At 43.3% G+C, this 27502-nt stretch overlaps 1 long non-coding RNA gene across 1 annotated transcript in view; it reads right to left on the reverse strand.

Annotated features, from left to right (window-relative positions):
* Nucleotides 1-22388, reverse strand: part of LOC137374856 (uncharacterized) — a 52128-nt gene extending 29740 nt beyond the window's left edge. Inside the window, exons 1-2 of the long non-coding RNA XR_010975909.1 lie at nucleotides 22327-22388; nucleotides 8317-8559 (exon numbers count right to left, since the gene is read on the reverse strand). This is a non-coding gene — a long non-coding RNA (uncharacterized lncRNA). The remainder of the gene's footprint in view (nucleotides 1-8316; nucleotides 8560-22326) is intronic.
* Between the last annotated feature and the right edge of the window lie 5114 nt (nucleotides 22389-27502).

The raw sequence follows: 27502 nt of genomic DNA on the forward strand, positions 1-27502 counted from the left end.
TCCTCCCGCAGTACAGCTGTGATATTCTCCTTCACCAGTAATGCAACTCCCCCACCCATTTTACATCCCCCTCTCTCCCACCTGAAGCTTCTAAAGCCTGGAACATTTAGCTGCCAATCCTGCCCTTCCCTCAACCAAGTCTCTGTAATAGCAACAACATCATATTTCCAAGTACTAATCCAAGCTCTAAGTTCATCTGCCTTACCTGTTATACTTCTCGCATTGAAACAAATGCACTTCAGACCACCAGCCCCGCTGTGCTCAGCAACATCTCCATGCCTGCTCTTCCTGTTAGTCCTACTGGCCTTATTTACTCTGTCCTACTCATTTACTTCACTAGCTGTCCTACTGCTCGGGTTCCCACCCCCCCTGCCACACTAGCTTAAACCCTCCCGAGTGACGCTAGCAAACCTTGCAGCCAGGACATTTGTGCCCCTCCAGTTTAGATGCAACCCGTCCTTCTTGTACAGGTCCCATCTGTCCCTGAAGAGAGCCCAATGGTCCAGATATCTGAAACCCTCCCTTCTACGCCAGCTGCTCAGCCACGTTTTTAGCTGCACTATCTTCCTATTTCTAGCCTCACTGGCACGTGGCACAGGGAGTAATCCAGAGATTACAACCCTAGAGGTCCTGTTTTTTAACTTACTACTTAACTCCCTAAACTCCCCCTGCAGGACCTCATCACTCTTCCTGCCTATGTCATTGGTACCGATGTGTACCACAACCTCTGGCTGTTCACCCTCCCCCTTCGGAATGCCCTCTGTCCGTTCAGAGACATCCTTGACCCTGGCACCAGGGAGGCAACATACCTTCCTGGAGTCTCTTTCACGTCCACAGAAGCGCCTATCTGTGCTCCTGACTATAGAGTCCCCTATAACTATTGCTGTTCTGCGCTTTGTCCCTCCCTGCTGAACAACAGTGCCAGCCGTGGTGCCACTGCTCTGGCTGCTGCTGTTTTCCCCTGATAGGCCATCCCCCCCAACAGTATCCAAAACGGTATACTTGTTAGAGAGGGGGATAGCCACAGGGGATTCCTGCACTGACTGCCTGCCCCTTCTAGCAGTCACCCATCTATCTGCCTGCACCTTGGGTGTAACCACTTCTCTAAAACTCCTGTCTATGATGCTTTCTGCCACCTGCATGCTCCTAAGTGCATCCAGTTGCCGCTCCAACCGATCCATGCGGTCTGTGAGGAGCTGCAACTGGGTACACTTCCTGCAGATGTAGTCGCCCGGAACACTGGAAGCGTCACGGACTTCCCACATCTCAGGTGAAGCACTTCACCCCTCTAACTGTCATTTCTAGCACTAATTAGTTAATTGATATAAAATAAATAAATACTTATTAAATCCTTACTAAATTATGATACACTTCACTATGTGGTCCCTAGTGCTAGATTTCTACAATAAATATTAAATGCTGTCTAAATACAGTAATCTCCTCCCTCTGGTTTAGTTACTCTAGTTATTAATTAGTTAATTAGTGCTTTAATCAATTTTTATCAGTTTTATTTTCAAATTCGGTACAGATTCCCTACCAGCCAATCAGGTCACAACTTTCCTGTGAAGTCACTTTTTCAGTTTTTTTTCCCACCTGAGGTAACTTACTCTGTAAACTCACCGCTCCGGAACTCCGCCCTCCGAGTCTGCTCCGAGAATCCCCGAGGTAAGTTTTTTTATATACTCACCGCTCTGGAACTCCGCCCTCCGAGTCTGCTCCGAGAATCCCCGAGGTAAGTTTTTTTATATACTCACCGCTCTGGAACTCCACCCTCCGAGTCTGCTCCGAGAATCCCCGAGGTAAGTTTTTTTATATACTCACCGTTCTGGAACTCCACCCTCCGAGTCTGCAAGGTCACCTACAATGTGCCCCACTCAAAGTCAGCAGCCTTCCACCAGCAATGCTGCAGCCACTGTGTAGGAGCACTAGGACAGGAAACAGGACCCACAGGACAGGCACTAAGGGAATGGACAAGGGTGAATAGTTCAGTTTTGTATATAATATTGGAAGTGTTATTGGGCAATGTTGTTGTGAAATACTTTTTTTGTCGTGCCTTTTATTTCAGGATGTTGGCCAAGAGGCACTGTGACGGTCCGTAACAATGGGATGGATAGGAGGGAATTGTGGTGTAATGGTGATGTGGGGAAGATATTTTGGGGGAATGGGAGTCTGATCAGCTGCTCATGGAAAATGTGCCAGGGTGACGCCTCTTCCCTTCCTACTCCTTGTCTTCCTCTTCCTCTGAGGCTAGGGCTGTGCCCTCATGAGAGCCAGGTTGTGGAGGACACAGCAGACCATCATGAATGTCGAGACATGTTCTCGCAAGTACTGATGGATTCCCCACCAAACGGTCCAGGCAGCAGAACCGTTGTTTTAGAATGACAATATTTTGCACCATGGTAGCAGCATAGCTCTCATTGTATGCGCACTGCCCACATGTGGTATGGTGGCAGAGAGGACGCATGAGCCTCGTGTAAAGCTGGTAACCCTTCACAGCAAGCAGCCAACCTCTGGTTTGTTGAGGTGGCTTGAATATGGCGGGACCTTCTGACTGACACAGGTTTAAAGCATTGTGGCTGCTGCCAGGATAATGGGCATTCACCAACAGCAACTGTGTGCTTGCATACCAACTGCATGATACTGGATTGGTATCCCTTGCTGTTCCAGTACATCCCCTTGCTAATATGTGGCGCCCACAGAGCCACATGCGTGCAGGCAATGGCTCCTTGCACCATTGGGAATCCTGCTACCATGGCAATTTCATGTGCTTGCTCCTCCTGTTTTCTCTGGTTAGGGACAAGACTGACGCCTCTTTCCTGACATACAGCGCCTGTGTTATCTCCCTGATGAAGAGATGCATGGCGAACTGTGAGACGTTGGTAATGTCACTGGCTTCAGCCTGGAAGGCTCTGCTGGCTTAGAAATTGAGGGCAATGCTAGTCTTCATGGCCATTGTCAACACCGTCCTCACCCTGCTCTGTGACTGCACAGTTCAGTGACCAGCTCCTTGGTGAATCGTAGCCACCTGAGACATTTCTTCTGGCTGAGGTAGAGATAGGAAACATACTCCCTGAATACCCTAAGTGAGTATGACCTTCTATTGAGAGCCCTCCTCCTTCTCCCTCTACGCACAGCTTCTTCTCTCTGCTGCCTGTGCTCTACCTCTCTGTTGTACGAGGCACCAAAAGGGACTGCAACTATAACCCCTTTTAGTGATAGGCTTTCCACTGACAGGCCTTCAAACTCCTCTGAACACCTTGGAAAAGTCCTGCATCATTCCCTTTTGACTGCAGAAACTTCACAGAGTTCCCACAACCACACAGGACACAGTACTTCCCCTCACTGTGGCATCAAAAGAAAGTCAGAAGCACCTCACCTAAAAGTCCCGTGCCAACATCTTCAAATAGTGTTCATGGTGGAGGTGAGGGGCAGTGGTTGTTGAGAGTGTTTACAACAGGGCATTATCAGGACTTACAAGGTCAAAACTGGCAGGTCAGGTGTCAAATCAGCGTTAGGTGCTGAGTAACTTCACAGTCTGTCCTCTCTGCATGCTTCCAGCAGATGCATGGCATGCTCACATTAGCACCCTTACAAGCATGATCTGCCATGCGGTCCAAGCTGAAAATGGACAGAAGCTGATTGCCACAATATGCAGCTCTCCAGCCATCCATAGTGCAGAGACCAACGGCAGCACAGAGTCAAATTTTGCGGGCAGTCACTTTTATACTAGCCACTTAACAACCCTTAAAGAGACAATAGCTAGTTGTTATGTGGACTGATATGAATAAAGAGATACCTGAAATTAAAAGTCCACATTAATAAATAAATGTGCTTGTTCTAGCTTTAAAAAAACAACTGGTATATAATTTTCATCTAAGTGGTGCACATTCAGTTTAAAGAAAGCACACATGAACAAATGTAATATATAAATGAATACAGGTACAACCCTTAGCAATAAAGTTGAATTATTTATCTCTTTAAAATGTTATCCATATAACATAATAACATTCCAATTATTTTAGCTGAAGATTGAGACTGAATCAAAATTGGTAGTAATTATCAATCTTTTAACTATATGGTTCTTTTAATCAGCAGTAAATTAGTTTTCCCTCTAACAAAGCTTTTATATAACAAGTAGTCATAAATATACCTTTCAATCTCCCATTAACACATTTTCTGTTGTCTGTCACAGCTCAGCAAATCATCTGTAGATTCAACTTTATTTGTAAAATTCCCCCTCCAAAAAAACCCTTTGCCTACAGTAAAAGCAAAATACTGCGGATGCTGGAAATCTGAAATAAAAACAAGCAATGCTGGAACCACTCAGCAGGTCTGGCAGCATCTGTGGAAAGAGAAGCAGAGTTAATGTTTCGGGTCAGTGACCCTTCTTCGGAACTGGCAAATATTAGAAATGTCAAAGGTTATAAGCAAGTGAGGCAGGGGTGAGGCAAGAGATAACAAAGGAGAAGGTGTAGATTGGACAAGGCCACATAGCTGACCAAAAGGTCATGGAGCAAAGGCAAACAATATGTTAATGGTGTGTTGAAAGACAAAGCATTAGTACAGATGGGGTGTTAACGGACTGAATATTGAACAGCAGCAAGTACAAAAAAAAACAGTGGGTAAGCAAACTGAACAAACCAAATGAAATGAAATAAACATAAAAAAAATTGTAAAAAATGTAAAAAAGAAAAAATAACTAAAAATAAAAGTAAAATGGGGGGCTCGTCATGCTCTGAAATTATTGAACTCAATGTTCAGTCCAGCAGGCTGTAGTGTGCCTAATTGGTAAATGAGATGCTGTTCCTTGAGCTTGCGTTGATGTTCACTGGAACACTGCAGCAATCCCAGGACAGAGATGTGAGCATGAGAGCAGGGGGAGTGTTGAAATGGCAAAGAACCGGAAGCTCAGGGTCCTGCTTGCGGACTGAGCGGAGGTGTTCTGCAAAGCGGTCACCTAGTCTGCGTTTGGTCTCCCCTCCCTTCCCCTGTCAGCATTCCGAAGGGATCGTTCCCTCCGAGACACCCTGGTCCACTCCTCCATTACCCCCACCACCTCGTCCCCATCCCATGGCACCTTCTCCTGCAATCGCAGGAGGTGTAATACCTGTCAATTTACCTCCTGTCTCTTCACTATCCCAGGCCCCAAACATTCATTTCAGATGAAGCAGCAATTTACTTGTACTTCTTTCAATGCAGTATACTGTATTCGCTGCTCACAATGTGGTCTCCTCTACATTGACGAGACCAAACGCAGACTGGGTGACCGCTTTGCGGAACACCTCCGCTCAGTCCGCAAGCAGGACCCTGAGCTTCCGGTTGCTTGCCATTTCAACACTCCCCCTGCTCTCATGCTCACATCTCTGTCCTGGGATTGCTGCAGTGTTCCAGTGAACATCAACGCAAGCTCAAGGAACAGCATCTCATTTACCAATTAGGCACACTACAGCCTGCCGGACTGAACATTGATCTCAATAATTTCAGAGCATGACGGGCCCTCCATTTTACTTTTATTTTTTGTTATTTTTTCTTTTTTTCTTTTTTACGTTTTTTGCAATTTTTTTTATGTTTATTTCATTTCATCTTAGTTTGTTCAGTTTGCTTACCCACTGTTTTTTTTTCATGTTTGTACTTGCTGCTGTTCAAGCTTCAGTTCGTTAACACCCTATCTGTACTAATGCTTTGTCTTTCAACACACCATTAACATATTGTTTGCCTTTGCTCCATGACCTTTTGGTCAGCCATGTGGCCTTGTCCAATCTACATCTTCTCCTTTGTTATCTCTTGCCCCACCCCCACTTCACTTGCTTATGACCTTTGACATTTCTAATATTTGTAAGTTCCGAAGAAGGGTCACTGATCCGAAACGTTAACTCTGCTTCTCTTTCCACAGATGCTGCCAGACCTACTGAGTGGTTCCAGCATTTCTTGTTTTTATCTTTGCCTACAGTAGTTTTTTTAAAATTAAATTTCAGTTTAATTAACCGTAATGTCAAAAACCAAGTCTAGTTGCACAACCAATTTCAGAGGAGTTTGTCTCTTAATAACAAAACAAGTAATAATGTAGGCATGATTTTTAAAATGACCTTTCTTCTTTCAATCGCTCTGGTTTGTCTTGTCAAATTCACAAATATAGAAGAGATTACACATTTCTGAACAATTTAACCCCTCCGTCCCTCTACCAATTAAATTATAAAGTAAATCAAAACACAAATGTGTTGTTTTATCCCTCCCCACATTGGACGAACAAAAACTGGAGAGCCCTTCACCATTTCTGCTGATCTTCTAAAAAAGATGACTGAAGATTACATCTCTCATTTTTTGATATTTTCAGCTTGTACATCTGCTAATCAAACCCAAGCCTTCATTGGCAGTTAACTAGATAAAAAAGTGTGTCTATGGATAAACAGCTGTTGGTGCTATCAAGATGGAAGAGTCAACCCAGTGAATCACCAACCAAGGCACCTCACATCATAGCCCACTAACGTCTTGATCTTAGGAACAAGATTATGTCCACAGAATAGCCAGCACGTTTTAAAAATGGCTAATAAACAAATTGCCTTACTTTATGTACTTTAGTCTCATTTTGTAACATGTTTGGGGGAAAAAGATATTTCTTTGTAGCATTACTAGAATTCACCATTGCACCATTAGCAGCAGGATTATTACATTGTCCATGCCACTTGTGATTCACCACAATGCTCGCTGTGACATATTCTAATTAGAAAGGCAGCAAAACATTCAACTGGATTTGGCAGGCTGGAGCAATGCTCACCGCTCAAAGAAAGCTACCCAAAAAGATCTAGCAATCTCTGTGAGGTTGATTTTACCTTCCCGTCACTAATTTGATGCTGGCACTGACTATAGAGGATCTCCGGTGTCTCGCCACAGGGATGTCATCAAGCATGCTACGCAGCCAATCACATTGAAATATTCTCACGGACAGCAACTCAGAAAGTAATAAGATTATCCTTCACTTTTTAATCACGAATAGAGAGCTAAATAAGATTGGGACATACACATGAGATTAAGGTAGAAGCTTAACTATCATAAACAAGCTTTAAAAAAATTATTAGCTTAAAAACTTTGGAATTTTTATTAGAAAGTCAGAAGTCGGGATGGTTGCTAATGATTGGATAGTGTTCAGTACCATTCGGAACTCCTCAGATTCTGAAGCAGTCTCTGCCCGCATGCAGCAAGACCTGGACAACATTCAGCCTTGGGCTGCTAAGTGGCAAGTACCATTCACACCAAACAAATGCCAGGTAATGACCATCTCCAACAAGAGAGAATCTAACCATCTCCCCTTGACATTCAATGGCATTACCATTGGTGAATCCTCGCCATCAATATCCTTGGGGTTACAATAAAACTGAAAGTTACCTGGACCAGATATATAAATACTGTGGCTACAAGAGCAGATCAGAGGCTGGGAATTCTGTGGTGAGTAACAGACTATCTGAGTCCCCAGGGTCTGTTCACCATCTACAAGGCACAAGTCAGGAGTGTGATGGAATACTCTCCACTTGCCTGGATGAGTGCCATTCCAATCATACTGAAGAAGCTTGGGAATATTGAGAACTAAGCAACCCACTTGATTGGGACCGCATCCACCACCTTAAACATTGATTTCCTCCAAAACCGGCACATAGTAGCATGTGTACCATCTACAAGATGCACTTCAACAATTCGGCAAGCCTCCTTTAACAGCACCATCCAAACGCTTGACCTCTACCGCCTAGAACGACAAGGACAGCAGACACATGGGAACACCACCACCTGCATGTTCACCTCCAAGTTACACACCATCCTGACTTGGAATTATTTCACTGTTCCTTCACTGTCGTTGAATCAAAATCCTGGAATTCCCTTGCAACAGCACTGTGGGTGTACCTATACCATAGGGACTGCAGCTGTTCAAGAAGGCAACTCATCACCACCTTCTCAAGGGCAATTAAGGATGGGCAATAAATTCTGGTTTTGCCAGCAATGCTCACATCCTGTAAACAAAAATAATTCTACATCCCAGAGATATGAAATTAGTTTTTTCTAGTGTAGGGATTGAAAACACTCAACCAAACTTATAGACCTGTGAATTATGAGAACTAATTAATGACACACTCAAAAGGTTGTTACACTTAATGGGGTTACGGTTTATTAAAAGTGAATACAGAAAATTGTTAAAGATTTAAAAGGTTGAGAAAGAGAAGAAAAGAAAGTAATAATAAAAAAGCAACATTTGCTTCATTACTTTACTCCCAATGCTTCACCAATATACAACTCAAATACGTTGTTAACTATTAGGCATACAATCACCCAAAGTGGCCAGCTCCTGTTGATTATACTTTCTCTTCCCGATGATCAGCTGGGTTCCGTCTCCTTGAGATCTCAATCACCTGAAGTATCACCCGAAATGGCCAGCCCTTGTCGATTGTAGGTTCTCTTCCTGATGACCAACCGGGCTCCTTCTCCATGAGATCTCTTTCCAACAATTCATCAGGGTTTCCTTCCCTCAACTAGCCTCTTGCGACTGCAGCCAAGATCTCCAATGTGTTCAACCTTTATTACCGTTTTCAGGGAATAGGGTTAGTTTACTACATTGACAGGCCATATCATCCTATGAAGCTTCTTTTAAAAGCACAATACCCAATGATAGCCTGCGCCCTTTGTTTAAACCATGTTTTGAATCTGCCCATAAAGCTGTCCATCTTTCACTGTCTCCAGTAATTTTCCATTATGTGAAGCCCCTTGCAATCAAACTTCCAGAAAAAGATGTTTGCACTTTGTTGGATCACTGTGCTTCATCTTATCTAAGTTGTACTGTCTTTCCAAGGCCTAGCGTCCATAATTTCAAAACACCAGTGTTTCTCGCTTGCCTGTGTTATTTCAGTAGCTATTTCCTGCTAGCATTTATGTTGTTTCTCGGCTCAGCATGTCCAGTGGGTTTATATTAGAAAAGCTCCAATTTGCACAAAAAATTTTGTTTTCAGTCTAGTTCATTTTGTTGCAGAGCATGACAAGGAATATGTCCAATATGGTCAAGCTTTTTGCCGTGAATTCATTTTACAAAGTGTCACGCACACAAGCAAATTGTGACTAAATTAAAAGCAGAAGTTAAAATATTGCATAATTCTTTATGGCCTTTGGCATAGAAATTTTGGCACCAAACTAGGCCAATTGGTACACAAAGTCTGTGCCATGCTAGCTGCATATCAGAGCTATGTAATCGCATTTCTCTGCTTTCTCCTTGCCCTTTATTATTTTCTTTGTGTTTATTTAATTCTTTGTGTGCAAATTGACTTGATTTCAGTATCTACTTGTCATAATGCATTCTATATTTTAATAATCCTTTGCATGAAAAAAACCTTCTAACCTTCCCCTTTATACTTCTAGTACTAATCCCGAGTAAATAATGAGTACATCCTCAGACCTCAGTGATGGAGTGGAAGTAAGTGAGTGGTTGAGTATGAGGTAAGTAAAGATGGTGTGGGTAATGAAGAGCAAAGTATAAGTATTTAAGGGGGTATGGTAGTATAGGTTTGAACTAATCAGAGAAATTGAGCTCTAATCCACCACAGCTATTTGAGAATTTGAATTTTTATATTACAATATTTAAAATGAAAAGCTTGTGTCAATAAATAAGTGACCATGACTCTCTCATATAGGATCTGGAGTAGGCTATTCACCTTCTCAAGCCTGTTCAGCCATTTAGTTATATCATGGCTGATCTGTTGGATTATCATAAAACCCAACTGGCTTACTAATATCCTTTATGGAAGTAAATCTGCTTCCTTGCCTGGTCTGTACTATATGTGACTCCAGTCCCACACCAATGTAGTTGTCTCTGAAGTAGCCTAGCAAATCACTCAGTTGTATCAAACTGTTCATAGCAATGAGGGATGAGCAATAAATGTTAACCTTGCAAGTGACATCCACATTCCAATAACAAACTTTTACGAGGTGAACCAAATTAAGTGGTGGAAGGTGGGGGGTGGCGGACGGGTGGGAGGTAAAATAATAATATGTAATGAGATTACACATACTGAATAGTGCTGAGGGCTGCTTTTTGAATGGAGCACAAGGTTTGGAAACCCCAAAGAAGTTGTATAATGTGGCCAATCTGGGGAACCCTGTGGAAATGAATGATATTTATGTTTAATAACATTAAAGAACCATGTTGGCTATCTGGGAAAGTTGAATTGAAACAGGTGCTGGAGGTTAGAAGTTACCTTTGCACAGTGGCGCAGTGGTTAGCACCGCAGCCTCACAGCTCCAGGGACCCGGGTTCGATTCCGGGTACTGCCTGTGTGGAGTTTGCAAGTTCTCCCTGTGTCTGTGTGGGTTTTCTCCGGGTGCTCCGGTTTCCTCCCACAAGCCAAAAGACTTGCAGGTTGATAGGTAAATTGGCCATTATAAATTGTCACTAGTATAGGTAGGTGGTAGCGAAATATAGGGACAGGTGGGGATGTTTGGTAGGAATATGGGATTAGTGTATATTAGTGGGACTATATCTCCAACACAGAAGTCCTTGAAGCGGCCAACACCCCCAGCTTATACATACTACTGAGTCAGCGGCGCTTGAGATGGCTTGGCCATGTGAGCCGCATGGAAGATGGCAGGATCCCCAAAGACACATTGTACAGCGAGCTCGCCACTGGTATCAGACCCACCGGCCGTCCATGTCTCCGCTATAAAGACGTCTGCAAACGCGACATGAAATCGTGTGACATTGATCACAAGTCGTGGGAGTCAGTTGCCAGCATTCGCCAGAGCTGGCGGGCAGCCATAAAGACAGGGCTAAATTGTGGCGAGTCGAAGAGACTTAGTAGTTGGCAGAAAAAAGACAGAGGCGCAAGGGGAGAGCCAACTGTGCAACAGCCCCAACAAACAAATTTCTCTGCAGCACCTGTGGAAGAGCCTGTCACTCCAGAATTGGCCTTTATAGCCACTCCAGGCGCTGCTTCACAAACCACTGACCACCTCCAGGCGCATATCCATTGTCTCTCGAGATAAGGAGGCCCAAAAGAAAAAAGAAGTATAAATGGGTGGTTGATGTTCGGCACAGACTCGGTGGGCCGAAGGGCCTGTTTCAGTGCTGTATCTCTAATCTAATCTAAAAACATTGGAAGTGTGATGATACAACACTCAGACTAACTCTGAAGAGTTTTGAAAAAACAAACTTGCTTTTTTTTTAAAAAGTCTTTATTTTAAAATGTGAACAGTGTTCCAAATTGACCGCCAAAGAAAAAAGGGGATTGGCCTTTTGTGTACTCAAACAGTCTGACAAAGACAAAGGAAAAATCTTCAAAGCCAAAAGGTGTTAATGAAATTCATCTCACACCTATCCTAAAAAGTTCCAGAACTGAATGTCTTCTTCTATTAAACAAAGGAGGTGTGAAGTAGCCACATCCTGGGCCATTGTGTGATCACCATGGGAAAGAAACGAGATGTCTCCTAAAGGAGGTGAGAGGTGACACAGTTTTACCTTAAAACAAATACAACCAGACAGACAGAGAGAGAGACTGACCCTGAAGGTGAAGCTACTTGTAACAGCTGGCATTCCAGTAAGCCAGAAAAGCACATGCCCTGCTGAAAAAATCCTACATCTACATTATACAACAGAGAGAGAGCTGGAAGTGACCCATCATCTTCAACAGAACCTTCAATCAAGAGAGAAATCTACAACCATCTCAATCTTGCAACTATCAGTAACTTGAGTCTCAAGAGAATTCAACAGGGTTATCGTAACCTTTTCCCCCCAACCCCCCCCCCCCCACAGAAATCCACCTACCTCTTTCCCTCCTACATCTGTTTCTTGTGAGTATATGAGTGAATGAGTGAGTGAATGAGGTTGCGCCAATTTTGGGATAAGGCATATTGACCAATAAACAATTGACTTCCTGTTTTATAAAATCTACAAGAAAACCTGTCTCTGTCGGTTTATTTGAAATATAAAATCCCAAGGGGCAAAGCTCTTAATATAAATGCACTTACTGCGGTCATGTGGGGAACTGAACCATAGGGAACTACCCACACCATACCATGTGGCCGTAACAAAAGGATTTTTTTTCCTGCACAGTGCCAGAGAGGTTGTTGTTCAGCAATAATTATGACTTAGTATGCAGTTAATAAGCCAGTTACACCTCATGTCACAGAACTATTTTTTCTTCTTTTTTAAAAACAGTGTGCCTTAAGACTGTCTAAAAACAGTGTGCCTTTAAGACAGAGAGAGAAGTGTTTGAGATTCTTTGAGAACAGTGCCACAGCCAGCCTGTTCCTGGGCAACATCAGGAGACATGCTATCATGTTTCAATTTAACTGTGTGCAAGAACTGGCTGAAACCAGTCTATTCCAGAGCCCAAAGAAGTGTGCTTACTTAAAAGAAGCTGTCTGTATCTCAGCAAAAAAAAAAATCTACATTGAGCTCATACTGTGTTTGCCTAAGGAGGAAAAAAACCATGGAAAGAACACTTTCATTGTTGGAGGTAGTAAATTCTGTTTTACTTCGAAACTCTAATAGGTCTCTGCTACAGAATTGACTGTCTGTTGCCTGTTTATGTTTGCTGGAATTCTCAGTGAAGTTTTGGCTGAAGGACTGCCCATTTGAAAATCCAAATAGTCCTGTTGCTGTGTTCCTTATTGAAAGAACTCTGTGACGCCTGCTGCAGCTGGAATACTTTGAATGACTATCTATTAAAGATTGTTTCGTTGAATTTACCTTGAGTCGAGTGGCATCTGATTATTCTACTCTGGGACACCTCATCAACCAGGAATGAAATCCACCAGGACTTACAACCCAGATACTTACTATATTTCTAAGCAACACCATTTTTAACTACCGGTTAACTGATAGTTTTGAATGTATGTGTGTGTGTGCATGGGGGTGGGGGGGGGGGGGGGTGGAGTTCAGTTATAAGGTCTTTAGACATAAATTTATCTTAATTGTGTTTAAGATTTACTTTATTAAAAAATAGTTAATTTGTTGTTGTTTAAAGATACCTGGTTTGGTGTATTTTATTCTAGGGGGGCTGAATAAAGTGTTTAATTTGGCTGTTTTCCAGTTAGGTGCGAAACCTTTAATAATATGCTGCAGCCTGTGGGGTGATGGGACTGAATTGACAGTGCATTGCTCCCACCTTGGTCGTAACACTCATTAAACAAGCCATAACTTTTTCAGGGTAGGGGCGTGTGGTTTACAGTGAAATTAGAGTCTGAAAAGCAGAAGTTCATGTCAATTCAAGTGATTTCTAAAGATTTCCATCTGCGTGGTCTTCAACAGAACACCTGTGGGGGTGAATGGAATCACTGTCAGCAACTTCTAATTTCTGCATTTAACTGTGCATATGCAGACGCCAGAGGTTGCTGTCAGTTTCACTGCTGTAATGCAAACTAATGCACAGGAACAGTAGCATAATAGTTAATTTACTGGACTAAAGATTTGGAGACATGAGTTCAAATCCCACCACGACAACTGGGGAATTTATAGAACTACCAGCTTGATGTAAAAACCCATCTAGTTCACTAATGCCCTTTAAGAAAGAAAATCTGTTACTCTTACCCAGTCTATCCTATGTGTGACTCCAGACGCACGGGAATGTGCTTCACTCTTAACTGCCCTCAGAAGTGGCCTAGCAAACCAGCAAACCACTCAGTTAAAGGCAGTTACGGATGGGCAATAAATGCTGACCTTGCCAGTGACATCCACATCCTGTGAATAAATAAAGGAAGAGAAAGAACACGGACAGCGTCGCTGTCATTACAGCTGCAAAATCTGGACCAGGGAGTAAGTTAAGAATGGTATTGCAAAGTCCAAGCATTTGTATGGGTGAGGACAGGACTGCAGTAGTTCAAATAAGCTGAAGCTTGTGACAGTTGAGACAAGGAGACCAATTTGAAGGCTATTGGAGAACCTGGGCCTAGAAATGACGTAGGAGAGAAGTCAACAGTATTACAGAGGTAGAAGAAGGTTGTACTGTTACATGAGCAGATATAGAGAAGAAAATGAGCCCGTTTTTGAGATAATATGTGATGAAATTGAGGTCAGAAGCCATGGGGATCCTGTCAGTTGTCAAAGACAATGAACTCAGTCATGTGATCATTCAGCTAGGGAAGATGTTGGTTCATTTCCTATAATTGTGATTAATTAGACTCCACCTGTCACCCCTACCACCCACTGCTTCAAAACAGGAGCTCAGTTGAACTTTTCAGCACTGACGTTTACCGCTATGTGAAACCTCTGAATATAAAAATGATAGTTTTAATGCTGCCAAAGTACTCATCATAAGCACCTAAAGCCATATTCCACATGATGGTCAATGAGCATTAAAAATTATTAATTATCCTGTAAGCCCTCCTGCCACAACCCCCCTTCCCCGCTCCGTGTGTTTACTAAAGCTGTTTGTAAATGGAGAATGGATTGAACAGCAATCACAATGAAACAGAGTTACAGAAACTTATTTACCTCTTTTACAGCGACTGGTTTTCATCAAAACTTTTGAGTGTTAGAAATGTTGCAGTATAACCTTTTCCTGATGTTGGTGGGATGTTTACCACTAGTACAGTTCAAAACTTCCTGTTGAAAATGTCAGTGCTTTGGGGGACAATGAGGAAACTGGTCAATTTAAAAACAAAATTTTTGTTACCAGTTTTGTTTCCCCAACCCACCTTCTTTGAAGATGTTGCCTCGTTGTTGGGATACAGTGCCAGAGGCAGAATCCAAATGGCCATTATTCATGTCTGACCTTTGTCAGTGCATCTCAGATGCCTCTTCAACCACTGGATGCACCACAGCTGAACTTTATTCTGAACTTACTCAACATCAACATGCCTAAGTCTTTCCAGTAAAGGTTGCAAGACTGGGAGCTTCAGCCTATTATTTTCTCCAACCCAGTAGCACTGAAGCCAATCGTAGAGATCAGCTAACTCAATGCAGAATGAAGATCAAGTTTTCTGATCTGCATGCCCAATTACTCACTCCCCTTAGTGGCATATTAAAGGGCCTAATGCTTGTTTAAGGAGGCCGACAGGGGTGCCTGAATCAATGCAGTGTCAAAAGTATTTGCAAAGCTATTTGGATATGGGAGGTTAGCTTGGTAAATTGGACATGTTGGCATTTATTTTCCATCTGGAAAGCAGGCACAACCAGATCCAGTTTTTGCCCCTGTAATCTAAAGCTTGTTTTAAGACCCAAACAAGAAACCAGTTTGTCCTGAAGGCAGCACGCCTGCTGTCCTGCTGTGTTCAGGGCTACCAGTTTTGTATGTGACTAATCAGCTATTTCAAATGAACTGCTGGAGGCTGTTCTTTAAAAAATACTTTCGTGCAAGCGGAACCAGGAGGAGTTTTACTGCTCCCCTCAGCTCCACATTCAAACTAGGAGTCACTGCTTGCTTCTGATTGACTTCCTCCAACTGCCCCCTCCCTCGAGTCATTTGAGCTTTTTGGCCTAGGTCCAAGCTGGCTGACCATGCCATCCCTCCAGCAATCAGCAAGCTGCCTCTGGGGGCTCAACAAGCACCAGCAACTCTCCAATAATAAACAAATGAGGCCAGAGGACCAATTTGCTGTGGTCCCGCTGCTAGCCCCATTCAATTTCTTGGCCAGAGAATTAATTAGGGTATCTCACAGAGATTTCCTGGAAGTTCTTGTTCAAAGGCACTTACACCGTTTTCATTACAGATAAGGGTAGACGGATGTGGTTGTCATCGATATAAAAGCAAAACCATCTTCTGAGGCATATTACTGTACATTTAGAATTCACTTCAGATGCACAGCTCTGACTTCTACAAAAACTGAAAATCCTCAGCATCCAGTTATAGAGATACTCCTTTTATGAGCTTCTTCAGTCAATTGGTAAGCATCTGTAACATTGCTCATCATTCTCATTTGTATGATTTTTTCTGTTAAAGACAGTTGCTTGAGTAGCAGAACGATAATTGTATGAATAATATAGAGGTAATGATTACTAGATATTGTAATTGTCAGGTTGTATAAACAAAATATTATATGACAAGATTTCAGTGAAATTGTACAAACAGAATTCACAGAATCCTTGTAATATGGTGCTAGTTCCTGAGGCAATTTGTTCCATTAAAATGAAGCTAAGCATCCTTTAAACAGGATAAAGTGTTCACTGATATATTACAAGTATTAATATCTGCATAAAGCTTTTTAAAGCTCCATCTATTTCTTTAATGTTTTTCCCTTACACTTTCATGCTCCTTGTATCCAGGGTTCGGCAATGTGTCCATGCTAAAAGATTTTGAGGTCCGTGACTGGTAATTTCAGGGATGAGAAATTTCCCATTGGCTTCTTCTTCCAGACCAGTCTGACTTTTAAAAAAAAAATTGCAGCTGCCAGTTTCACAGCTGGCAGGTCTTTTGAACAGAGACACCACTTCCGAACCTCGGACAAGTCCGTGGTTTTCCTCAGGCTTTAAAAAAAATACGAACCTGCTGGAAAACCATGAACTTGTCCAAAGTTTGGAAATGCTGTCTCTGCTCTAAGCACCTGTCAGCTGTGAAACTGACAGCTGCAATTCGTTTTTAAAATGGACCAGCCAAAGCTGCTCAGCGAGAGTTCATGCTCTCTACAACTGTCAGACAGAGAGAGAGAGAGAGAGAGGGGGAGCGACAGAGTGAGGGCTAAAGCGAGGGGGCAGTGAGAGAGAGGGGAAGCGAGAGAAATGGGGCAGAGAGAGCAGGAGGACAGAGAGGGAGGCAGAAAGAGAGAGGGAGAGAGAGGGGGCAGAGGGATGGAGGGAAGGAGAGAGGGAATGCAGAGAGAGAGGGAGGGAGAGAGGGGGGAGACAAAGAGGGGGCAGATAGAAAGGGAGGGAGAGGAGGGAGGGGGCAGAGAGAGGGGAGAGAGAGGGGCAGAGAGAGAGTCAGAGAGAGAGAGATGGGCGAGAGAGAGAAGGGGCAGTGAGAGAGTGGGCAGGGAGAGAGAGGGGGCAGAGAGAGAGAGAGGTGGCAGAGAGAGAGAGAAGGGGCAGAAAGGAAGAGAGAAGGGACAAGAGAGATAAGTGGGAGAGAGAGAGGGGGACAGAAAGAGATAGAGGGGACAGAGAAAGAGAGAGGGGGAGAGAGAGGGGAAGAGAGAGAGGGAGAGGGGGGCACAGAGAGGGGAAGAAAGGGAGAGAGAGGGGAGAAAGAGAGAGAGACAGTCAGAGAGTGAGAGAGTGGGGAGAGAGCATGATAAAAATCATTCCTGACAGATGAACATCTATCTGAATACTCTGCATCGCTACAACAAGTGTGCAGGCAAACACTGACTACCTGTGCAAGCAAAAAAATGCCTGGTATTTCATTAGTGTCCAGCATAGTGACGAGAAAGTAAATCAATAAATGTGACTTTGGAACTCTCTACCTTGGAAGGTGGTGGAGGCATGGTCATTGAATAATTTTAAGGTGGGGGTAAATAGATTCTTGTTTGACAAGGGAATCGAAGGTGATCGGGGTAGATGGGAGTGTGGAATTTGAGACACAAAGAGATCAGCCATGATCTTATTGAATGGCAGAGCAGGCTAGAGGGGCTGAATGGCATACTTCTGTTCCTAAATCATATGTTCGTATATAATTAGTCTTCTATTTTAAGCTTCTTCACAAAAATGCATATTTGTTGTTGTTTTGATTAATAATAAGTTAAAATTTTAATGCTTTGATCTTTCTTAAATGGTCTCACCGGCCCCCCATGTAAGACAAAAGTTGTAGTGTGCCCCCCCCCCCCCCACCGACCATGCAAAAAGGTTGGACACCCCCGTCTCAAGCCTTTAACCTGGCAGCTAAGTTATTGTAAAACATCTGTTTAAAGGTTTGTGTTATGTAAACTCATTTTAGAATGGCAAAAGTCACTTAGGGAATGTGTCAATTTCTGTTCTCTGGCACACATTACTTTCACCTGGGACACAAGCTCAATGGCACGTTGAAAGTTGCTGGACTTTTACTTGTATATAAATGTTGCAATTCCGCTGCTATCCATTTGGAATCACATTGTTCCAGAACTTCTATTGAGGGGAAATCAGGCAAGAAAATCCAAGGAATCTCCAGACGTCAGAACTGTAAATTCCTCACATATACAACAGTATGGTGTAATGGGACTAAGTGGTATTGGCAAAAGCAGGAAGTTGCTGACCCATATACAATAGTTAATAAATAAAAGTAACAGATAGCTTTAATAAACCTTAATCTATGATGAACTGTCTGTGATTCCTAAACAAAATCTATACTGCATTTGTAGTTTTAAAAACTGTTAGGGAACATTAAGTAAAAATTTATTATGTTTCAGTAACCATATTAGAAACAGTCATTTATTTTGCTGCAAATTGGATTAAAGGGCAAGTTTTACAATTATGTCAAAGATCAGTAACTGCAATGTGCACCATTTACTATCCAGTTTGAGGGCAGATAATCTGAGTGGCTAATATCATTAGAAAGTTCTCTGTATCATATAATTACATTGGGCTGAATTTTACTGGACCCTCGATGTTGTAGGTTGCGGTGCCAGGACTGGTAAAATGCTGCCTCGACCCGCGACGTCGAGACGGACCCACTGTATATTACTGACAGCAGTGGGACCTCGGTGCGCCTCACCATCGCACAGGGGCAGCACCACAATTAGCATATGGTAATGCTTACTTACCTATGCTGATTAAGCAGCCTGCCACCTCTCCACCAACACTGCCAGATTTTTCGTTGAACGGGCGGCCATCACGTGGCGTCCCGTTCACGATTTGAAAAGCCAGCAGGTCCTCACTCTGCATTATGGAAGGGAGGAGGGAGGAGGGATCACAAGGGTTTAACTCTGCGTTCTTAAAGGGAGGAGATCTGGGATTACTGGAGAGAAAGCTGTGCCGGCATGAAGGGAGGTACCGTGTACCATCCCTGCGTTAACAGTGTACGCTCTGTGTTTGTGAGGGGGCAATGGGACACTAGGCACCCTGTGTGTGGGGAGGGTGCCAGAAAGGGCAGGAGCATTAAGTTTTTATGGATGGTGGGGGCAATCGATTCAGCTGGTAGGATCTTGACGAGGTCATGTTGTGAAGCTGGTATGTGAACATCGCAGATGTTTGCTGCGAATGTGTGACCACTTCTCAGGCAGCTGCCATGACACCTGGGTCTTGCGCCTGTCCCGGCTGACACCGCTGTTCACTGAACTGGCTCAGATGGAGGGGTGGCTTCTTGGAGATAGGGCTATCCTTTGCTGACATGGCTCATGATACTGGTGAGAGACTCCACCACTGCTGCAGAGGAGAGATACAACGACAGCCACTGAGCTACATGAGCCACCATCGAGCAGAAGATCGGCATACTGAAGAGTGCCTCCAATGCCTGTATGGATGGGGTGATGCCCCAACAACGCACTCAATAGGCTTGGCATGATGAGGAGAGACGTCAACAGGATTTCACCTTGGACTATAAGGACGCTGAGGAACTACAATATGACAGAGGCATGGGAGGGCAGATGGCACCCAGGCTCTGCAAGCTGGTCTAGCAGTGAGGTAGGGATGTACGACAGTGGCTTCTCAGACAAAGGCTGTCTGCTCCACAGGAGCCGACATGATCTCTGCAAGCCACACATCACCCTCGCTCACCTGCTGTGCACCAGTTCACATCTGCAGCATCGCTGTGTAAACCATTAGAGCCAATGTCCATGTCACTGAGTCCGTGGAGACTGTCATGAGTAATGGTGGCGTGGCGATGATATTATTGCATACATTGGCTCTTCTGAAGGGACAACTGTGCAAAGGGATGTGACATTGGCGTTACATGCTGGCACACATCATTCACACGGAGAAAAGGACACACGTTGGTGAGGAACATTTAGGGAAAGACGTATTTACTTTGTTGTGACAACCGTGCATTCCCATTTGTGTCAGTGTGTTCTCTGTAAACCTCTGTGATACCTTTTATAGTGTATTTAAGTCTCACGTCCTGGAATGTGCAAGTTTAAGATTATTCACCCAGGTGTGGCACGTCTACAAGAAGAAATGTTACACTTGAGTGGGAGAAGAAGATTGCAGCTTCACAGGACACTGGGACACAGCAGGATAAGTACGTGGCAGCAAAGCAGAAAATGCTTGGGTCACTCAGCAGGTCAGGCCGCATCTGTGGAGAGAGAAGCAGAGTTAACTTTCAAGTCTGTGAACTTGGACAAGTTAACTCTGCTTCTCTCTCCATAGATGCTGTCTGACCTGCTGGGTTTCTGCAGCACTTTCTGCTTTGCTGCCAGATCGACATCAGCCCCACTATTCAGCAATCAGATAAGTATTTCTTTGGGAGCTGTCAGGAAGCAGGTGCTGGGGCACTTAAAATAGGGCCCAGCACCTGCTACACAGCTGTAAAAGGCTCTCTCACTGCGCCGTGTGTCCCGCTTCTCCCCACGTAATATGGGGAGGGAGGGGGGGCTCGGCGCTGTGATTCTAATGAGCCCCTGCGATTAATAACGTGGGGGCTCGGTGGTGGCCGGCAATTGCGGGTGGGCCACCGAGTTGAGAAGGTGCCGCCGCAGACGGCGGCGCCCCAATAAAATTCAGCCCATTATGTTAAAAGTGCACGATTGCTAACAGGTAATTGATTTGGCTTGGACATAAATTGGTTAGTCTGAAGTACAATCTTACAGGGTAGTGACTAAACATTTTGCAACTGCAGGAGCAAATACTCAACATTTTTAAAGAAAATCTTTTGTTAATAATTATTGTCAGATCTGAATCGCAATCGACAGTGATAGACTGAGATATAGACATAACTGAATTTAAGAGAATTGCTTCATTGTAGGGTGCTCTTTATTTGTAATTATGTTTTTCTAATTTTGTCACTAGCTTTGATGAGCAAATGACATTTTGTCCATGAGAGATTCTGTTGTTTCTGTATTTTAGAATCCAGGATCTGGTTTAACAGCCTGTCAAGATGAATAAACTAGTCTACCGCTAATCTTTCTGTCCCTTTCTGTCCCACTCTGCTTTTCTGTTTTACATGACTCTTCTGAAGTACTAACTGCTCCATCCTATAAAATTCTCCTGATTTGGAGACCACTGCCATTTCGTTGGCTATCCTGTCTTCTGACACATATTACAAGCAGGTGGAGAAGTTGCACAAACATCATGGGTTAAATTGGCTTGTGACAACAGCAGTGTGAGAAATAGTCCATCTTCCTGTTGCTGATTTTTCTACTGCTTCACTTCAATAACCACAATAACAATCCTCTCCTTGAGTTTCATGGTTAATTGGATGAATTTGCACTCCTGAAATGGTGTGAATCCACACAGGTATTCCGCTAAGATCCATCTACCACCCCGTGACATGCTGTAGCTAGCTCTATGCTGTCAATAAAAGTAACTCACATTGATCTTGCATACTGTTTTGCTTGCTAGTTAGCAAATACTGTTGTGCTGCTCTCCATTGATGTTTGTATGTTTAGCTACTTTATTGATAGGCAGAAATATGTTTTGAATCAGACTGGGTTTTGATGGCATTAGGTTGGCTATACACTTTATATACAAGTGACTTGCCGCCATGTCTTTGGCTGTCAATAATTTTGTCAAATGTCTGTGGTGCAACATGTCAGTGCCTATCCCTGCTTGCATCAGTGTCATTACTGTGAAAGAAAAGTGATGAATGACTTCAGGGCAGATCTCTGCAAATGACAACCTTTGAGATGAAATGCTCAAATCTTGAATCGGAATCCATTACTAGAACCCATCATCTGAGTCTCTTTCTTAACAGACAATTTGAATATACAGGGCCAGGTAGTTTGACCTTTGGTGGCCATTTTGCAGCACATTGTCCACTTTTATAAAGAAAAAGTCAATTTTTATAAGTCTTCAGATTGGATTCTGTTTTTTCATTCACTGCACTTCATGTTAGCGTGACACAGGTCAGACTATATAATGCATGAAGTACAACAGAGTATGCTGTACTAACTACTGGGTTGAATATCTTCTGTTGATATGCCAGCTTGTTTAGTCACTAAATCAATTGCTATATTTCAGCCCACATAGCAAATAATACATTTTAGGTTTTTTACACATGGAATGTTTCCATGCAATAGTGCTAATTACAATTCACTGCTGCCTTTAATCCCTTATCTCTTCCAATCTTCATTGCAAAAAGGACTTATTCTATATCTACCCTGGAGTCCATTCAGCGACTAACATTCCTTTCTCATACTTGCCTCGCTGTGCTAAAGAACCTGCCTGGTACATCTGTGTATCTGTTTAATGTTTATTTTAACCTAACAATCCTACAGTATTCCAACTCAACTAATTGTATAATTCTATTCAATACCTACTATCATTCTATTTAATAATCCATATATGTTTATACTTACATTGACAAGCGAAGCAGTGCCAGATAAAAAATGGTCAGTGTTAACTGGAGCTTATCATTTCTTCTGAGCTATTAAACTCCGCTGTCTAGTTATAAAAGATTGACTTGGCACTCATTGATAGAACAATGATTTTTCATTTGTGTGAAGTCATTCATTTGAGGCTTCATTGAACAAGACTTCAAAAAAGCACTCTTGCTATACTTGATAAAAACAGAACAAAGTGCATTAAACCGATGTATTGGGGTGTCAGAGCATCAAGCAATTTGTATATAAATTTTAGCTACTTTAATCAGTCATGCTACATAAGGATTTAAAAACCAGCTTCATTTGGAAATCTGGAGATGAGTGAAGCTTGTTACAAAAGCAGAGTAGATATAATGGGAGTGTTTCGGCTACATGGTGAGGAGTCTGGGTGGTTCCCACTTTTCAACTCCCACCTGACCGCAGCAAGTGTTTTTTTGTTATTAGGGTTTAACCCCTTTGTGTTTTATTTGTCAAATAAACAGACAGTGACAGGTTTTCTTGTGGGTTTAAAACAGAAGATTAATTATTTATTGAGCCATGTGCCTTTTCCTGAAATTGTCACAACCACATCCACTATTGAGTTCACTCGCACAAGAGACAGATAGAAAGGAAAAAGGGGAAGTGGTTTTCAAGTGAGTAAGGGTTTCAGGGTTTACAGCAAACCTGTTGAATTCTCTCAGAGGTCAAGTTCTCTTTGGTTGCAGGCCTGAGGTTTGTAATTTCTCTGCTGGTTGAAAGTTCAGTTTGAAGACAGAGGGCTGGATTTTACCAGCCCCCCTGATGTCGGGGGTTGTGGCGGGGGCGGGGGACCTGGAAAATGCCTCCGGGAGAGGCCCGCAAAGGGCCTCGATGCTGGGAAGGCCCTGCCCAATATTACCGGCGGCAGTGAGGCATCATGGCAGCCAGCACCCCCAACCCATCCCCCACCCGCTACTCGGCAATGGGACCACCATTAAAATAAGTTAATTTATCAAAATCAAGGAATAATTACTTACCTTGTCACGCCAGCCATCCCGCTTCCATATTCCCATCGGTGGCCAGCACTCCCGCGCTGTCCTATCTCCGAACCCAGATCTGATGTGGGACACTGCTGGAGAGGGGGGAGGAGGTACATTTTCAGGGCGGGGGGAGTGGGGAAAACCATTGCGATTGGTGGAGGGGATGGTGGGAAGGGGTTGAAGGTGAAAGTTAATAAAGTGCAGTGGGGAGGGTGGGGGGAAGGTCACAATTTATAGGTAAGTTTTTTTTTGGAGCGAGAGGGCAAAAAATAAATTGTTTGGTCATTGGGGGGGTGGGAGAGGAGCTTCAATCTCTCATTAAATTTTTAAATTTAAATCTAACCTGCATCTGACTTTAAAAATTGCAATTACATATAAGGGCTTGAAGCCCACTAAAAATGGCGGCAGCACCTGCGCAGTGGCGCTGGACGCTGTTGCCAGAGACGCATTGCCCTCCCCCTCTGCAAATCCCGCGCATGTGCGCACCATTTTTGGAACATGCCACCGAGATCAGCAGCGAGCTGGTAAAATTCAGCCCAGAGTGTTACGACCGAGGTGGGAATAATGCACTGTCAATTCAGTCCCAATACTCCACAGGTCGCAGCATATTATTAAAGTTTTCCCACCTACTGAAAATTAGCCAAATTAAACACTTTAGTGACCCCCAGAATAAAACAGACCAAACCAGGTAACTTCAAACAACAACAAATTAACTATTTATTGATAAACTAAACCTTAAACATTATTAAAATAAATTTATGTCTAAAGACCTTATAATTTCTTATTTATTCCAACTCCCCCTTCACACACATTCATACAAAATCTAACGGTTAACGGGTTTTAAAAATGGTGTTTAAAAAAATTAGCTGTTTCTTAAGAATAAAAAAAGATCCAGGTGAGTCTTTGTGAGTTACGTTCCTGGTCGGTGAGATATCCCAGATTTGAACAATCAGATGTCACTTGACGTCTCCACACGAATTCGGTGAGAAGTCTTTACTTGATAGGCATTCAAAACACTTAGGCTACAGCAGGCATCACACAGTTCCTTCAACACGGATTATAACGACAAGTCTATAGTTGGATTTTAAAATTGGTAGTCTTTCAGTCGAAACTTTACTCCGGCAATAGAAATGTTCTCTTCAAAGGGTTTTTTTTCTCCTTAGGTAATTAACACAGCCTGTAAAATTTCTGCTGAGAGAATGAGACAGCTCTTTCCTCCAGTAGGCACACTTCATTGGTGTCTCTAGTTCAAACCGGTTGAAGCTGGTTTTTACACACCATCAAAAGTTATAGTACACCATGTGACCTCCTTCTCCTGCTGAGCTGCTGCACACACTATTCTCAGTCTTAAAGTTTCTCTCTCTACCTTAAAGGTACACTCTTTTTAACAGTCTTAAAGGCACACTGTTATAAACAGAGGAGGGAAAAAAATAGTTCAGTGACACCTCCACCCTTGCAGAAATGAAACGCCATTACAGAAACTGGAAAAAAACATTAACATTTTCGCATTCCTGACCCCATTCACACTACTAATATTTACTGATATTATACAGTATTTTCTTTTTACCATCGCCATCCATGTTTAACATGTTTAAATTTGTGACAAAGCGTCAAAAAAAAGAACAAAGAAAATTACAGCACAGGAACAGGCCCTTTGGCCCTCCAAGCCTGCGCCGATCCAGATCCTCTATCTAAACATGTCACCTATTTTCTAAGGGTCTGTATCTCTTTACTTCCTGCCCATTCATGTATCTGTCTAGATACATCTTAAAAGACGCTATCGTGCCCGCATCTACCACCTCCGCTGGCAACGCGTTCCAGGCACCCACCACCCTCTGCGTAAAGAACTTTCCACGTATATCCCCCCTAAACTTTTCCCCTTTCACTTTGAACTCGTGTCCCCTAGTAATTGAATCCCCCACTCTGGGAAAAAGCTTCTTGCTATCCACCCTGTCTATACCTCTCATGATTTTGTACACCTCAATCAGGTCCCCCCTCAACCTCCGTCTTTCTAATGAAAATAATCCTAATCTCAACCTCTCTTCATAGCTAGCGCTCTCCATACCAGGCAACATCCTGTTGAACCTCCTCTGCACCCTCTCCAAACATCCACATCCTTTTGGTAATGTGGCGACCAGAACTGCACGCAGTATTCCAAATGTGGCCGAACCAAAGTCCGATACAACTGTAACATGACCTGCCAACTCTTGTACTCAATACCCCGTCCGATGAAGGAAAGCATGCCGTATGCCTTCTTGACCACTCTATTGACCTGTGTTGCCACCTTCAGGGAACAATGGACCTGAACACCCAAATCTCTCTGGACATCAATTTTCCCCAGGACTTTTCCATTTACTGTATAGTTCATTCTTGAATTGGATCTTCCAAAATGCATCACCTCGCATTTGCCCTGATTGAACTGCATCTGCCATTTCTCTGCCAAACTCTCCAATCTATCTATATTCTGCTGTATTCTCTGACAGTCCCCTTCACTATCTGCTACTCCACCAATCAGTGTCGTTTGCAAACTTGCTAATCAGACCACCTATACTTTCCTCCAAATCATTTATGTATATCACAAACAACAGTGGTCCCAGCACGGATCCCTATGGAACACCACTGGTCACACGTCTCCATTTTGAGAAACTCCCTTCCACTGCTACTCTCTGTCTCCTGTTGCCCAGCCAGTTCTTTATCCATCTAGCGAGTACACCTTGGACCCCATGCTCCTTCACTTTCTCCATCAGCCTACCATGGGGAACCTTATCAAATGCCTTACTGAAGTCCATGTATATGACATCTACAGCCCTTCCCTCATCAATCAACTTTGTCACTTCCTGAAAGAATTCTATTAAGTTGGTAAGACATGACCTTCCCTGCACAAAACCATGTTGCCTGTCACTGATAAGCCCATTTTCTTCCAAATGGGAATAGATCCTATCCCTCAGTATCTTCTCCAGCAGCTTCCCTACCACTGACGTCAGGCTCACCGGTCTATAATTACCTGTATTATCCCTGCTACCCTTCTTAAACAAGGGGACAACATTAGCAATTCTCCAGTCCTCCGGGACCTCACCCGTGTTTAAGGATGCTGCAAAGATATCTGTTATGGCCCCAGCTATTTCCTCTCTCGCTTCCCTCAGTAACCTGGGATAGATCCCATCCGGACCTGGGGACTTGTCCACCTTAATGCCCTTTAGAATACCCAACACTTCCTCCCTCCTTATGCCGACTTGACCTAGAGTAATCAAACATCTGTTCCTAACCTCAACATCGTCATGTCCCTCTCCTTGGTGAATACCGATGCAAAGTACTCGTTTAGAATCTCACCCATTTTCTCTGACTCCACGCATCACTTTCCTCCTTTGTCCTTCAGTGGGTCAATCCTTTCTCGAGTTACCCTCTTGCTCCTTATATATGAATAGAAGGCTTTGGGATTTTCCTTAACCCTGTTTGCTAAAGATATTTCATGACCCCTTTTAGCCCTCTTAATTCCTCGTTTCAGATTGGTCCTACATTCCCTATATTCTTTCAAAGCTTCGTCTTTCTTCAGCCGCCTAGACCTTATGTATGCTTCCTTTTTCCTCTTAGCTAGTCTCACAATTTCACCTGTCATCCATGGTTCCCTAATCTTGCCATTTCTATCCCTCATTTTCACAGGAACATGTCTCTCCTGCACGCTAATCAACCTCTCTTTAAAAGCCTCCCACATATCACATGTGGATTTACCTTCAAACAGCTGCTCCCAATCTACATTCCCCACCTCCTGCCGAATTTTGGTATAGTTGGCCTTCCCCCAAGTTAGCACTCTTCCTTTAGGACCACTGTTGTCTTTGTCCATGAGTATTTTAAAGCTTACGGAATTGTGATCACTATTCCCAAAGTATTCCCCTACTGAAACTTCAACCACCTGGCCGGGCTCATTCCCTAACACCAGTTCCAGTATGGCCCCTTCCCGAGTTGGACTATTTACATACTGCTCTAGAAAACCCTCCTGGATGCTCCTTACAAATTCTGCTCCATCTAGACCTCTAACACTAAGTGAATCCCAGTCAATGTTGGGAAAATTAAAATCTCCTATCACCACCACCCTGTTGCTCCTACATCTTTCCATAATCTGTTTACATATTTGTACCTCTATCTCACGCTCGCTG

This window comes from Heterodontus francisci, chromosome 11 (genome assembly GCF_036365525.1).
Source record: "Heterodontus francisci isolate sHetFra1 chromosome 11, sHetFra1.hap1, whole genome shotgun sequence".
NCBI lineage: Eukaryota > Metazoa > Chordata > Chondrichthyes > Heterodontiformes > Heterodontidae > Heterodontus > Heterodontus francisci.